This window comes from Calonectris borealis, chromosome 18 (assembly GCF_964195595.1).
Source record: "Calonectris borealis chromosome 18, bCalBor7.hap1.2, whole genome shotgun sequence".
Taxonomy (NCBI): domain Eukaryota; kingdom Metazoa; phylum Chordata; class Aves; order Procellariiformes; family Procellariidae; genus Calonectris; species Calonectris borealis.
The window spans coordinates 9,409,210-9,426,210 of NC_134329.1; positions in this window are offsets into that span (position 1 = coordinate 9,409,210).

Genomic DNA, 17,001 nt, shown 5'->3' on the forward strand with positions numbered 1-17,001 from the left:
TCCCACTACCTTCTGGCTTTGTGAGTTAGTGAGGATGGACCCACAGTTAACATTTAAGCAAAATATGAAAGGGCGTATCAAGTCTAACCAAGTTCTTGGTTTTGCTCTGGTGTAGAGCTTCAGAAACACCCGCTCCTTTCATGTTACACGCTGTTCTGGCAGACATGGCCCCCTCCCTAGAGCTGGGTATGTTTCATGGACATAAAACTTGAATAGGGCCGAATCTTTCAGTTTTCATTAAGTCAAATCTCACAATGAGAGTTGCAGCAGTAAACTTGCCGATGTGGCCAGCCTTCTGCAAAATACTTTGGACTAGAAGACTTCTTGGGACTGTCTGCTATTATTAGAGCCACAGTACTTCCCCTTTTCAGTTACAGGAGGGCAAGTAGGATGCTTTGCTGTAAAGTTTATATGGTGGAAACTTGGAGTTCTGAAAACTGAGCAAGACACACAGGACAAACTAAAGAGATCAGATTTGAGTTTGCAAAACAAACCCAGCTGGTAGAGGGAAGATGTGGATTAGAGCAGACACAGAGCGAGAGTCCAGCTGGGGAACAGACCACAGCTATCTTGGAGGAAGAGATAACTTTTCCAGCCCTCCCTTCCCAGCACTTTCACTGCAAAGCCTCACAGATTTTTTTACTAGAACTGCCCTCTTCCTCCTCCTCCACTCCTGCATGGACTGGCTGTCTGGGACATTATCTCAGCTCTGCTCAGGTCCCACTAGGTTCTCTTTGCCCGCAGCTCCCAGGCTCTGGTAACAGATATCTCTGAGGCAGAAGATGAACCCACCACGTTGCCGTTATTTCAGTTCCTTCCTTTTCATGTGCCTTCAGGAGCCAGTACAGGCTCCTGGAAACAGATCACCCAGCCTGGCTGGGGTCCTCACCAAGGAAAGACCAAAGTCATTGCTGTTCAGACACCACAAGTCCTGGACTGTGATTAGTAGAACAATATTGCTGCCTCGATCACAGGGATTCACTCTGGCAATCCCACGCACAATCAAGAGCTGCTTGGCAAGATTCACATCCCATGAGCACAGGGACAGTTGCTTCCCCATTCCCTGTGACCTCCAAAAAAGCTGGAAATGAGCTGCAGTCAAGTCCTTTGTATTTCACTTGGGTCACTCTTTTGCTCTGCCTTCCAAAGAAATGGGCACAGAGCCTGGGCTGTTGGTACAGCCCCGCAAGGCAGGGGCTACCCCCACTGCGGTGGGCCAGGAAAGCCGTGCACATATGGAAAGAGGCCCTGGGAAGAATGTGAAGAACTCTGCAAGTTAGAGAAGAGAAAGGAGGGGAAATGCTGCTGCTGGCTAAGTATCTTCATTCAGAAGTTATTACTTTGTAAATACAGCTCCTGCTCCTACTATATTTTTGCCCCTTGGCATCACAGAGGAGCTATAAATATAGCTACCAATTATGCCAAAGTCTGGGGAAGGTGCTACAGCCTGCCTTAAAATGTGGGCTAGCACCCCCGATGTGCAGAACAAGAATGTGCTGTTCCTCTACACAGGTCTTAACGTTTCAAGCCAGACAGAGAGAACAAATGCCCACAGACCATTTTATCATCAGCAGAGACTAGCAGGACCTCATCTACATGCCTGCAGCCCCAGAATGTCTTTCCATGAACATTTCCAGCATGCAAACCGCAAAAGAACATTTTCGTCCTTGGAACACCACCACGGCAGGAGACTCTTTCCTGAGGAGGGACGTCCACCAGGCTTGGCTCGCAGCACTGTCCGACCCTGAGCACAGTTTGTTTTTCTTTTGGGTGCAGGAGAAGATAGGCAGTGAGGGGCTAGGTCCTCCAGTTCAACCTTCAGAGCATCTACACAAGTCCAGTGTCACTTGAATCAAATGCCAGCCCTGCTGGGGGAACTGGGGACCCCAAAAGATTTATACAGGTGCTTTGGAGCAATTCAGAAGTTTACCACTAGGCAGCTCATGAGTAACAACATACCTGTAAATACCATGGGCAGAAAAATGGGCTTTTGTGTGTATGTGTGTTTGCAGTAGGTTCATACTGATAATGCTGTCTGGATTTGCAACTGTCTAGACAATGGGAAAATTAGCATCATGAAACTGGATAGTTTTGTGAGATGCCCAGCCAAATATCTGGGAAATATTTTTATAATGGTTCTCCTCAGAGGGAGATATGAGCCTGAGCCGTCCATTAGAGATGCAGCTCTTTTGTCTTGCATTCCGGTGAAGGATAGAGGGGTTTTACTGAGCCCGCCGGGCCTCATCTGCCATGGTTTTCAGCCAGATACCGGGTGCTACTGTGGAAGAAAATAAGCCCACAGCACTAGCATGGCAAATGAGCTTTCCGTAGGCTGGAGCTGCTGCTTTTCTGGCACGGAAAAGGAATTTCATCCTAAGAACTAGAGGTTAGGACTGCATGAACAGTGGTTTACCTCTGGAGACAAACAACTAGAGGCCAGTGTCTCCCCAGCCTGTTTTACAGCCTACAGTAAAGTCCAAAGGATTTCTAGGCTGCAGGGTTTAACTACTGCTCTCTATGGGGTAAAAGCTCACAGAGAGCAAGCAAGACTCATTCTGAGCCTCTTGCCCGGAGCCCTGGGAGCACAAGGCTTAGAGATGCACAGGGATCTCTCCTCCTGTCACCCAGGACAAGAAGATGCAGCAACCAGGACTGTGCTTATGGCTGAGGCTGGGAAGTGCTTTGTCTCCATGGCCTCTGAGAAAGTCCCTCCTTGGAGCTGTAAGGCCAAGTTCTATCTCGGTGGTACTTGCTCCCGTAACAACCCTAGAAGCACTGGTCCTGCTGAGCAGAGTTGGTGCCAGTGGGAAGACAGAGGGAGGCAGGACCTGCCTTTCCTCAGATGACAGGTAAATAAGGTTCTTGTAGCATCTCCATTCTGCGAGGAAATTGGAACAAGCTCAGACCTCAGTGATCCTTGGGAGTCTTTAAAAAAAAACCACAAAAAAGCACTAAAAAAACCCCACCCCAACAACCTCCCCCCCACATGAACCAAAACACCAAAAACCACTTTGTACTGCTCTTAGAGCTAGTGACCGGCTGCAAAGATCAAGTTGGGTCTAAATTCTAGTTTCGGCCCAAAAAAAGCGCTCTCTCTAGTTCCGCACCCCAGCAAACACAACGTTTATAGGATGATAACGTCTAAATACAAGAAGATTGAAAGGAACGATATACAATTGATGGGAAAAAAACAAAAAAAAAGCTCCAAAGCACATGCTCTATTAATGACTCAGGACAATACATCAACACCTTCCCCATTGCTTCTCCGAAAAGCTTCAAAAAAGGCAGGGGACACCAGACAACAGGCACCTCATCTTTTTAGAGCAAAGATGTTATCTTCCCCTGGAAGGAAAGAGCTGTCAATTCATCTAAGGACAGCAGACTTTAAGTAGCAGCTCAATATTATTGATGATTGTCAGCCAGGGAACTTTTGGCTTGGTTTAGCTTGTGGGAAGCCTTGAAAAACTGCTCCGAGCTTTCAGTGGATGTATTAGAGAAATAAATAGAATAATATTTGCAAGCCCTGTGTAGATTCCAGGAAAATGTGGTGCTCGGACTGGGTGCTTCTCCCCAGGAACAGCAATGGAGGCTTTCTTTCACAGTGTCAACAATGACAACCAGGGGTCTGGATGTAAAACACAGAAGGACTTTTAATGCAGAAGCTGAAGTTGCCATGGGTCACTTTTACAGAGAACTTGCATTTTGTTCTGTGAGGGACTGTGTGATGTTTCTGGACATCAGCAACAGTTGAAAGAGTCCTCTGGAACAAGACTGTGTTGTGGCATAGGGTTTTCAAAACAACAGACCTGGCTAATCCAAGGAAGGAGATGTCCAGTGAGGGATAATTTGCTGTGGGAGGTGGTTCTGGTAACACAGCCAGAGACACGCCGATGCTAACAGGAAAGTGCCAGAAGAACCAGTGCTTGCTTGGATCTGGGCAGCCTGGCTGGCTAGGACTTGAAGCTGATGCACTTCTACAGAGCACTCACAGGAGAAAACTTAAAAGAGAAGCCAGAGCTAGCAACCTTTTCTGTGCTGAGGAGAAGAGACCTGTGGCATGGGGACACTGCTGATGCACAGCCGAAGAGCAAAGCCTTCAAAATACAGTGCAGCATGCAGGAAATAACTGACACACGTTGTGTTTTCAACCAGGTCTCCATGCGCCCGATAGGTGTGTGGTGAGAACCAGACGAGACACTGGGAATAGAAACAGGTCTCCCTCTCTGGCAGGGCACAGCTAAGGCACTCAAAAAAGCTGAAAGAGACAGGTCATGGAGCGTACTGAACATGAGAAGCTTCCTTCACTGATCCCACCATGACTTCTGGCAGTCTGGAAGGTAGAAATCAATACCTGCTTAAGAGAGTTTATTACAGTTATGCTGGCCTAGCTGAACTTGTTCTGACTCTCAGAGACGGCAGAGGCATAGGATAGAGAATATTGGGTCCTTTGAATAGCTGTCATGAAAACTGTATTTCAGATCACTCTTCTGAAGTCAGCAGAAAAAGACTGACTATGCTGACACCAGTCATCAAGGGGCTCAAAATGGGTGCACTGAGCTGGTCCATTTTAAGGAGATGGTGAGTATTGGTGTGTGTTCTTAAATGCTCAAAATCAATAGCCCCTTTGGGGAAAAAGCTCTTAGCTCCTTGACTAGCCCTGATTTTTGATGATGCAGAGCAGCACCATAAGAAATACAACCTGGATGCAGAAGCTAGGCCAGAAGAAAAACACGTAAATACAATCTAATGCTGAATTAGTCCGCAATATTTGGGGTTAGCTCAATGGTCCCAAAGTGTTATACTTTGCTAACACTGACTGAAGTGAAACATTTTATTTGTGTTTTCTTGACAGAAAAATAAAGAAGTTGCTACAACAACAAAAAATCCCAGGGAAAGGGGAGACAAAGATTAGCCCTATATGCTCAGGATATAGCATATCAGGAGGGCAATTTTGCTCTGGAGATGAGTGCAGAAGCAGTTCAGAGAAATAAAAGCCCCTTTCCCTGCATTTTATGTCGGAGGAAGATAGTAATTAATACCCTTCAGATACTATTGAAAGAATTTCCTACCTATGACAAAATAACGGCACCAGAAAGTTGACATTTTTGTGCTGCAGATTCTGTTCTTGTCTGACTTTTCTGAGCTATTTCCTTGCTCGTATTCATCACAACACTGACTGGATAATCCCCCCCCCCTCCAGTTTTTGTAGAACTAATCTTTTGAGTTTTGTGAAGTTGATCTTGGCTCACGGCATACACCCCACATCTGTTTTCCTAGGCCTTACCATTTGACTCAGAATGATTGCATTTTAACTTCATCCCCCCACTGCTACCATCAAGTTTAAAAACAAAACTAAACACTCCCACCATCACCAAGGCGTACCTGATGTCTGGGAAGGCACATGTCCCCTCACCTCCTGGTACTGAATAGTGAAAGGTTACTGTAAGAATGTTGACTGCTTATTTATTATTCTTTAAGATGATATGGTGTGAACTGACAGCATAGGTTAAATACAATTATTCTGTATGAGTGAATTTTCAAAGCTCTCCTTTTGGTTCTTATCCAAGATCCTTTGAAAGCACATCGTTAAAGATAAGCACGCACACAGACCAGTGGAATGTGACATATTCTTAAAGTGGTTATGTTGTTTTTGCTACCTTTTGAAATCAAGACCTAAGAAACTGCCCATCCCTGTTCTTGGGCAAACTGCCACACACTTCAGGAGAGCCTGACTTTGGACTAAAGACCTCACTACTGCATGTCCCAGAGTGACCAGTGACTTGGCAGAACCATCCCCAGACACTGCAACAGACGGCAAACCTTCACATGGAAGACACTTGCTGAAAAGTTTGGTCTCAAGATTCAGACTTTCCCAAATTGAAACTTTTAAAACTATTAACCCTCTTTGAAAACATAAGCTCTCAGCTTCTTAGCACCTTGCTGAATTTCAATTAGGGCAATTGGAAGGGAAAAATACTGAGTTCAGTAGGGCAACATCTACATTAGAGATAGGATACGCTCAAGCAAGAGCACGTCTATTGGGCATGTAGTCAGAAAAGCTCTGCTGGACCTCTGCAGATTCATGACCTTCAGTTAAATTTGGCTAGATATATCTGGGCTGGATATGTTTTCTACCATTCTGCATCTGGTAAGACAGTTAATAAATACTTCTTTCAGCATCATCTTTCCTGTGGTATTTTGCTCATTCTAATTCTGCTACTAGGCAGAACTCAGAAATGCAGGAATGTGAAAGTTGGAGGGGAGGGTTTTGTCCCAAGTGCAAAACACTAAATGTGGACTCCAGTATACATTTCCTTGCCTGTGGGAGTCAAAGCCGAGAGACCAACAGAAAAGATGAAGGCCATGGGTTAAAGGCAACTCAATGCCAGGGTAACCCCCTTTCCCTGGCCCAACTCTGAGCATTGCAGATTTCCGACCATCTCTGTTTGGTTAACCCAAGAGCAGTATGGCTACAGAGCTGAAATGGTGACACACATCAAAAAAGAAAAAAAGAAAAAAGAAAAAAGAGAAAGTGAAGAGAAATTTTAAATGCTGCTAGTTGGTAATTATTCTGAAGAATGAACAATGAGGGAAATAGCTTTCACAGGGGCAAACCACTAGGATTTGGAAAAAAGGTAAAGTTTTTAAACTCTTACACAGAGTAAGCTCTCTGGTTGCAATTAGGAAACGTTAGCTCAGTCAGGCATGGAGAGTGCTTCCTTGCCAACGTCCGAGTCTTGTTTTGTCTCTGATAATTCCACATTCTGCTTTTAAGAGACAGCTCATGTTTGACGTTAGTGTGTCAATATATAAGGCTAAATGCTGTCTTGGCATATTCTGACCCTTTAAAAAAAAAAAAAAAAAAGAAGGGGGGCAGATTTTTTTTACTGGCAGATTTATTGATGGTGATGGGTTTGGGCCGCACACTTTAAGCCAGGTGACTTTTGCCATCATACTTCACAGAGATGCACCCAGAATGCTACGCTGAAACAAAGTTTGAAAGCTGGACTAGGAGCAAGGGTCCATCTTTCTTGTTTTTGTCCTTGCACTCCTTCTCTGGGCTGCTGGGCTTGCTCCAAATTCTCCAGCCACTGCAAGGTGTAATGGTAGTGTAAGGAACTATATTAGTTCCTTATAGCTCCTCACTGTGTAAGAAAGCCTGAGGTGAACAGCAATCCATTCCTTAGAGTTATTCCTGCAAGGAGCTGTGTCAAAACAAGGAAAACTATCAGGCAGAACAGCTGCATTTGAACATCTCCCTTTAGATATGTTCTTGGCCACGGCAAGAAAGAATTTGGAGAGGTGGCTGTTGGACTGACATTTGGATGTATTTTAGGGCAGCATAACACATCAGACCTCCTTGGAAGTGAGCGCTCGTCACTTCACCTGGTCCGGAGTTCCTTGTGTTCCTTGCAGCAGGTGGCCCTTGAAGTCAGGAGAGCTCCAAGCCACACTGCTACTTGTATAGGCTGTTCTGCTCCATCTTACTCATTCCCCTTGAACCTCTCATATTCACTCTTTCTCTCTGCACCCAAAATAAAGATTCTTAAGAAAGTAGGTGCATCATGGAACAACTAAGAGACTCCAAAGCTCCAGACTTTGGAAAAATCAGGTGCAAAGCAAGAGCAACACATTTACAATGGTCATCTGAGTGTAGCACTACACAAAATACCAAAAGCAAGAGAGTTGAACATTTTTTAAACTACAGATGGGCTGCATTAACCACAAAGGAAACTCAAGAAGAGCAAGTCTGGAAGTAATAAAAAACATTTGCATAACATGCACGGTGCATTCAGTGCTAGCAGGAGGTGCTGGATGAAGAGTCCAACAGGCTGGGGACCTCCTTTGTCAATGGGAGTGCAAACCCAGAAACCTTCTCCCAAAAGTGGCCTGGAAGCATTTCCTCAGGGAAGAAGGTGGGTCAGTCTGCCAAGCACAGGTACTGTTTCACCTCTCAGAGTCAACCCAGTTTCCAGGTGACCCCTGCAATGCATGACAACCATTCTTGATATACCAGAAGTAGATACACAGAGGAAATTCATATGATCCAAGCAACTATGAAAAGTTTAACCTCCTAAACCTGTGCTGGAATTAGGGCACACAAGCGCTCTAAGTGGTGGTACAACAACCTAGCACAGAGCAACGTCACAGGCTGAAAGCTGCATAACTACAGTGATAGAAATATGCTGGTGCAGCAAAACCAGCCCTGCTCTCCGCACTAGCATGGAGGTTTGCCAGCAGTTTCTCTTCACCACTGTACACTGTATCCCTCACACTTGCTGAGGTTGCAGTAAGTCCCAACTATTCTCCGCTGCAGGCATCAGTCAATTGCTGATGGCTAGAGTCAAGAGAACTTAAACAAAGCCATCCCACAAGTCATACTCATTTATCTACTGTCTCACCCCTTTTTTTCTTCTGAGGATGACATGACTAAGAATGGATACATCAGTGCAGTAACAGATAGGATCACCCAAAGCCACGTCCTCACACATTGTTGCCACGTGTAACATCAGGGCACAAACCTTCTCCTTTAATCTAAGTAATAAGGGGCCTGTGTCTTCTGGAGCAGGGGGAGCGTGGCTGAGATCCTTCCCTTGCTGACACGTGCTAAGCTGCTGTGGCAGGCACCAGAAGCAACAAATGTAAAGTCAAAGGCATTATAATCTAAGGAAGGGCTGGAGAAACCCAAACTGAGATGTCATAATAGCATAAGCCAGAATTCATTACCCTTGTAACCAAAAAGAAACTACTGATATGCCAGTTTCCACCCATAAATAGCTATAGTTGAGGGTCTGAGTTGAATGACTTACCATATGTTGCACTGGATGGTTTTGGTCGGAAGTCCACAAAGGATCGGTTAGACAGCAATTTCTCCTGTTGAGACAAAAAGTAAGAGGTAAAAACTGCTTTGCCAAACCCAGAAGATAAGCACAAAGACACATTGTTTTTCATCACAGGGGAGCAGAGTGTGCTGGAACACGTAAGGAACAAAGCAAATACAGACTCTTGGGGTGTTTAGACTACAGCCTGTCTGCTTTTTTCCAAGTTGGGTTGAATGAAAAAGCAATTTACAGCAAATTCAGGATTATTGCAGACATGCCAGAGAGTCCCAGCTGCACAGTGAGTTGTTTAACCTGGGAAAGCCAGCTCATTTACAGGTAAAGGTTCTAGGTGTTTACAAGGCAATGAGGAGACATAGCTTGAACAGTGCAGGAGCGAGGAGTTGGCTCACAACAGCTAGCCCTTGTCCCTGTTTTCCCCCCATCTCATGTGCTGATGCCCAAGCCTCTTGGCAAATGGGTCCCACTGCATTTTCTGCCTTTATCTGGGATAGCTTTATCCCTGAAGACGTGGTGGGGAAGGGCATGGTCAGCAGGAGACATCCCAAGTTTTCCCTGGCCGCGTTTCTCTGCCAGATATTTGCTTAGTTCCTGTGCCCTGAGCACCTCATTTACCATCAGAAATAGGTCTAATATCCAGGTTTTAAACTCGTAATTCCCTGGACTAGAATCGATAGGTGGTGGTGTGTAAGGGGCATGGAGAAACAGCTGAGACACTACAGATTCTCCACGCTGGTTGCCAAGTAGATTAACCCTGTTGCCCTCCATGGGAGAGGTGGGTTGTCTTAGTCACAGAGGACTCCAAAGCAGGTCCGATTTGGAGAAGGGGAGAGCCAAGGGTGGACATGAAGCTGGGAAAATGGACTGTGGCACAAGCTTTCTCACTCTGCACAGTGATGGCAGTGAGCAGAGGCTCTCAGGAAAAAGGCTGAAGTTCTTTCCCAGGAAGGCCCCAGCATTTTGACTTCCCTTTAGTTGAGCCATTGCAGATCACCAACCCACAGCCCCACATACCCTCCACACTGAGAGGGCTGCAGTTGTGATACACTCTTTATCTGTATGAAATGCACACATACACATACTGAGTGCTATCTATTTGGTACATATGCAAGTAAGAGACAGCCCTCAGGCTGCAGGGGAATTACCATTGTGGGTTACCAGCGGAGACAAATTCATTTTACATGTGAGAGCGGAAAATGCTGCTTAAAGACCACGTGAACCAAAAGGAACCGCCTGAAGCGGAGGTGCAGAGAGGTCTGTTATGGGCTCCAAATTGCTGAGTAGCTCTGAGCATGGCCATCATCAGTTCTCTCAACGGACCCTCCCTGCAGAGAGGTGAACTAGACTTTAATGCCTCACTCTTCCCTCAGGATCTAGGGCATCTTCCAGACCTACCCACGACCTCCACACACGGTCAGCATCCCTAATTTAGCGGAGGGGCTGGGCTAGAGCAGCACCATACAGGGGATAGGTAGAGGTGGTCTCTACCAGTGATCGATGCCCGCTGTAGTGGTGTCTGAGACCTTCTGCCTTCCCTTATCTTCCCCTTTGCCTGCACAAGTTGCAGGTTCTCTGGGGCATGGCTTATCTTTTATCTTCTGCACTTGCAAACAGCATTGCAACACTTGCACCATGGGTGCCAGTATCAGCCAGCAGAGCAACAGGAGGAGAATTTCCCTTGCAGTAGTTACTCCCAATTTATCCCAGCAATAGATCACTCTGGGACATATCCCCAGTACATTTGCCAAGCTTGGTAAAACAAACATGAGGAAGCACCTTGAGGCAGGTCCTCTGGCTTCCCAGCTCTCAGACAGCTCTGCCTCACCAGCTCCTGAAGGTCTCAACCCACCGGTTAAAAGGCAGGAGGGGAGCAAACAGCATTCGCTTTGTGCGACATGGAGGGCTGAGAAAATTTGGAAGACAAATTATTCAAAATAAAAAGCGGTGCAAAAACAGATTAGGAAACTACTGTGCCGTGACTATTAATGAAGCGATAGAAAATATCAATCACTCCCCAGCCTCTGAAGCTTGCTGTGAGAGAAGAATTAGGAGATTTTATGTTCCAAGTACCAGGAAACCGCAGGGCCCTGGTGCCTAGTTCTCAAAAGAACACTGTTTGAATCACAAGGAGGAAAGCAGAGTGCTGCAAAGAGAGCCAAAGGCAGAGTTTAAAAATAGCAGCTTTCAGTTTTGTTTCTTTTTTCTTCTTCTTAAGTGCCTGGATATAGGATCATGTCAGAGGGTGGATAAAGAGAGCAGACCAGCCCCTGTGGAGAGAGAAGTCTTCCTGAACACAGCATTGCTGGTCAGGGGGTTGTGGGTTGTTCATTTTGCACTCCAGTCCCCCCCCAAAGGAACTAGTTTCTCCTGATCCTGCTGTCTGCCCAAGAGAAGGGCACTCGGGGAGGGGAACTGGGCAGCTTAACTAGCCCATCGGCGCACGCAGGAGCCAGCACAAATGAGCAAAGCTAAGGGCTGAATGAGTGACCAAGCCTGAGCCGTCCCCTTCTGGACACACGCAAGGCCGATTTCCCATATCATTAAGGACACTTTTGAAATCTGTGCAAGGAATGAGATCTACTAACATATTTGTGCTAATGCTCTCGGTCTGTGTGCAGAGAGAAATCATGTCTGGCTGCTGTACACTAGCAAATGTGCTAAATGAAGAGAAAAGATATCGAAGTTGTGATGCCGCTCAGATTTCTCCATCCCCTCAAAGTCTGCGCTATGCGCCACTTGAAAGACCACCACCAGATTCACAGCACCTACCAAAGCAACCAAATGTAGAAGTTGGTTGTGGGTACCTTAGACAGGCAAGGAGACAGAGCAGTATCTCCTGACATGGACAGTAAAGCAGTCATGCAGTGGAGTACCAGTGATTGTTTTAAAGCAAAAATGGGCAGGGTCTGCAGAAAGAAATGAGATCTTCTCATCAGAATAGATAGAAAACCAGACATGTCTTTAGGTAGCTGAGAGAGGGTAAAGCTCCTTCCTTGCAGGGAGGCAGGGTGCCCCCTTGGGCCTTCGCTCTGTCTGTGGAAAGAAGAAAGGCACAGCTGATGCTCTGGACAAGGCTGTCTGAATCTGACTCCCCAGGGAAGTCTCGTGTGTGTCATGACTCAGGGGACGCTCTCAAATCTAGAGAGGAATAATCCATGTAATAAGGACAGCAAGTGCAGGGAGCCACGTAAAACACCTTTTCCCCAATTAGCAAGCGTACACACAAACCCTTTTTCCCAGCCAGCTCAGGGACAAAACAGTCAAGATTTTCACTGGTATAAGCTATGATTCAAATGGAGGGCAGAGGGAAGAGAAATATTGGCTCTGTCCCTTCATTAATAATAGTACACAAATCACTTAAACCTCTACCAATGTATTGTGAGATTGACTGGTTGGAAGTTCGTTGTTTCCTGTCACTGGCAAGGGCTTCTGGGCTCTAGTGTAGAGAGTGACCAACTAGCATACAAATCACACAACATTCACAAAAATTCAAATACAGTTTAAAAGCAAAAATCTAGTACTGATAATTATGCTGACCAAGTCCTAAAGCAACATTTTAACTTCACAAATATGCAGAAAAATCCCGAACATCTGGAGTATCTGAAGTATTTCCTCGTAAAGAAGTTTCCATTGGAATGTCATCTGTTCTTGCTGTTATTTGAGATAGGTAGCTGACACAACCAATTGGACTCCAGTGACCTGCATGGCACAGAGCTTTTCGTTCCTGTGGCTCATAAGATGGCTTAGGAACCCAGTAGTGCCACGGACTGATGTAATTACCTTGTCACATGCACAGACTGTTAAGCAGCAAACTTCAAAAAAGCTGCTTGCATGGAGTTAAAGAGTCCCACATGTCCTAGAGATGCTTTGAGAGAGCAAGTAACTTGCTCTTGCTGTCCTTCAAAAGGACCAAGCCAGAATGTACTAGGAGTAAATCTAGTGGTGCAGTGTCCTGCCCTCCAAGTAGGCCTGAAAGCTTTTATTATGTGAGAAAGTCTTTAAAGCACAACCTCAGTTTCAGTTCATTCAGTGCTTCCCTCCCTCCTGTTTAGTCTTGCAGGTACAAAAAGCTCCTTCAGCCCAGCTGGCCTGGGATTTTCCCTTTCTCAGCTTTCAGTACTATGACTGCTGATAAAAGCCGTGTACAAATGCCTTATAATGCAACCCTAATGGTAGAAGAGCTCTCACCAAATTGCCACTCCAGGGACATTCTTGTAGTTTCTGCACCTATAAAAGACATGACAAAACTGGCGTCCCAATACAGGGAGGCAATTCAGAACAGGAGCAGGACTTCATACAATGTTCCCCTCTCTTAAATGTAGACATAGCAGCAGATTGGAAAAACAGGTGGTTTTTCCTCTGAGAAGAATTTGTACCAGGGAGCATTAAAAAAAGCCAGGGCCAAGATGAATTAACCTGACCAACTACAGTAAAGTTACTGTAAAGTACAGGCAACGTGAAGCAGTGCATTTTCTCATTTGTGGCTGGGAAGACAAATTTGCCATCAAGCTTCTTTTGGAGAACAGTAGGGGAGGGCTCAAAGCTACATGCTGCTGCATGTTCATCTACAATTGCACCCTCCTAGCACAGATCCCAGGACTGACTTGTACTTTTTAGCCCTCAGCAGTTGTGAAGTACCAACAAAGACATATGCTCAAGCCTGGGGAGCTTTCTGTTTTTCAGCTGGAAGACTTCAAAAGGTTTCACAAAGGCCAAAATGAAAAGGCATTTGGATGTTTCCTAGACAAAACCTCGTTGTTTCCATTCTGCAGGAAGTGCTGACGCTTTGAAGACAACCAACCAACCACACTCATTGAGAAACAGCACAAGACATCTTTGAGTTTGTCTCTGCCAGTGCTTTGACCTCGCCACAGTGACTAGCCAGAATTTGCTGGAAAGCTCTCAATACTTGGGAAAATTGTGGCACCATTCTACCATCTCCCATCCAAAGCAATACATGAACACATTGTACTTCTGGAACAATTCTGGCCCTGGCTGCATTTTGGGACTATAAACGCAGACAGCAGTGGAGAGGGGCACATGAGAAGAGTATTAGAAAGCTGGCAGCAATGATGGATGCTATTTTTTGCAGAGTCCGATATAGCTGCTACAAGGAACAAGCCATGCACAGGGAACGCTGCATCGTGCTCACACTTCCCAGGTACACCCTGGATTGAAATCCTGATGGATTTCTGTACCCCTTAGTGCTGGCTGCAGAGTAGGTTTTCTTGGAGTTTTAGAGACCAGCACTACAAAGCTACTTCTGAGAGAATGACACTGTTAAGACGTATTGCGATACAGCAGCAGAAAACAGAGTCTCTGACACAAATAGAAACATAACAGTTTTCCAAGAACTATTTCACTTTATGGAAAGGATGCGGCTTGTGAACATGCATTTTGTTATGATAGGGGGGGAAAAAAAAGCCAACTCCATCTCCTAACACATCCAGTGCAAGCATTTGTGTAACCCAATAGTTTGTAAGCCCAGGGCAAGATGTTGCATGCCTCTCCTGAGGAAGAAAAAAGGCCTTTCAAGGAAGTGGCACTAAAGTTTTCCTTGAAAGTTCTCCGTGTATCTGAATTACAATCAAGGGCTAGACTGAAGGAGCCTTATATATTCTGATCAGGAATCCTCCATAAACAATCCTACTGAAGCTACAGATTTTTCTATGAGTTCAGGTTTGATCAGACTCCTGCTGCCAAGCTGTCAGCTTTCTAATATATTCTGTGACAAATATAAGGCGATATGAAAGAACTACACATCTCAAATTTCCTTTCTCTGCATGAATAACCTTACCTAGGACATTTAAAATACCCTTGTCAAAGCACAAAGCTCCAGTGGAACCATGTTAAGAACAAATTTGCATTGAGAGCAAAGATATGGGCGTCCAACAGAGAAAAGCAGTTCAGTCCTATTTTGACACATGGGAGTTCACATATGTCACAGCCTGGTCCTGGGATAACCAGTGGCAAAATCCTTTTCTGCAGTAGGCCCAGCAGTTTGGATCATACTAATACTGGCAGACACTCGACCTGGCTGTCTTGTCAGCTCCCAGGTTCATGCTTTCCTTCTTTGTTCATCAGGTATTTGAAGCAACAATATCTCATTCCCCTCCTGTTTTCAAGAAAAAAAATCCCCCTGAGAAGCCTTCTCTGTTCTCTTCCCACTTACACCTCCAGCTGTTTTTTGCTTTTGCATTACTAGTTCTGTGCAAATCCAGGTCAACTCTGAAAATAACTTCCTGGCATTTTAAAAAACAGGTATCTCTGTGATTTAGATGGAATTTTGAACCTTTCCAATTAAATGCTTGTGATTGGCCAGGGAGATCATACAAATCATCCTGCTTCTATCCCTGGATTGGATGAGAAGTTCCAGCATAAATTTGCCAGGTGATGTAAACTGTGTTTTCCACATATACATGCATTCAGATTAGTTCTCTGCTCATAGAAACTCACCAGCAGTAAAATTGGCTATAGAACTCCATCATTAGGTGCTTGGTGAGGCAAATCTCTGAAACCTTACACAAGAGGATTGCCGATAGCCCAGCCCTACAGAACAAGACAAAACTACTGCAAAGAGCTCATTTCATTATCACTGCACTGAATGGGTTGGATCAACATTAAGGCCTCGGCATCAGGCACTGCAAGGCAGCCCCTGTCCTCAGGAGTTTAAGATCTAAACCAGGCAAAGCAGAGAATAATCCTGAATTGCCTTTTCTTATGCTGGAATATTTTAGATGAATAAAGCTGCAGGTTTTGGCATGCAGTAGCCAGCTCTGAACAATTTGCTTTGGATCCAGACTGCTTAAAAGATACCAGGGTGAATTCATCCCATTGATATTCATTTGGGAAGAATCCCAGGTCTCTGATTTAACTCCTTCGATTGCACATTATAACTGTGCCAGACAAATATCCATCCAGAGCAACAGCATTACCTCTAGCAGATCCTCTGGGAGTTCACATTAATGTCAATGGAGTTCAAGCACCTTCTGTCCTCGTTTCTCAAGAAACTCAGGACCACGTGGCCACCAGAAGCCGAATGAGCCACAAAACTTTACATGCACTCAGGAGCAAGCCTGAGTTACCACAGTTATGACATGACATCAGCATGGTCCACACCTGTACTCCTAAGATGGTCTGGAGCCCTGTGAGCCTCCCCTGAGAACCCAAAACAGTTGCTCATGTCTAATCTCTGCCTCAGTTTTAGTGGAGAATTTCCTCTCTGCACTTCAGGTGGAAATATTTTAAGCAAAGTTATTGCAGCCTGATGACTGAAGAGGCAAATTAAGGAAAGGCATCCAGTAGCTGGAAATAAAGCTCCATTACATTATATTAAATATTAAGCACAGTGTAGTAAGCCAGACAATTGCATACTGAATTAATAATGTTATTTATTCCATTTAGTGGAGTATGGAGGACACTTAATCATCGCAGCGTTTTAGATCAAAGCTGGCATCAACAGCTCAGCTCTAAGAGTATTTTATGGAAAACATAGAGGTGGATTGAGTAGCTGGAAGTGAAGAGAGTGTGAATGTGTGAAATACCGCAGATTTGGTAATAATAAAGTTATATGGCCTTGATTGTTCATTTGGATACTACTGCTCCAGCAACACTTTGTCTTAAGAAAGCATAAGCAAGTCCCCAAAGATAAGCTTGGGTTGGAGCTTGTGTAGGATCTGGAGGCACTTAACTTATTTTCTTTTTGTAAAACTTTTATTATTTTTAAAGCAAAAAAACTATCTGCTCAACCAAAACAAGAAAATGCCATGGAGAATACTCAAGCTCTTTTTTTCTTTTGGCAAAATGTAAATAAAATAATAAAAAGATCTGAAGAGGAAAAAAATATGCTGATACAACTGTCTGAAAGCAGTTTTTAAAATTTTGTTTTTTTTTAAACCTAGAGTGGTCAACTATTTTTCCAGACTTCAATACTGAAAATTAAAGACATTTTTGCAGGCCGTTTCAGCAGTAGGAACCCTACCTTTTGAAATATAGGGATTAAAATATTAAAGAGTTACAATAGGACACCCAAGGTATCTCCCCTCTCATTATTCTTTCATTTTTCTACTTCCTAATTTTAGGCTCTCCGATTGCCATCTTTTACAGCCATATGAAGAAACAGCTGCCCAAGCATCATGCAAGAATCAGCATTTTTCCCCAT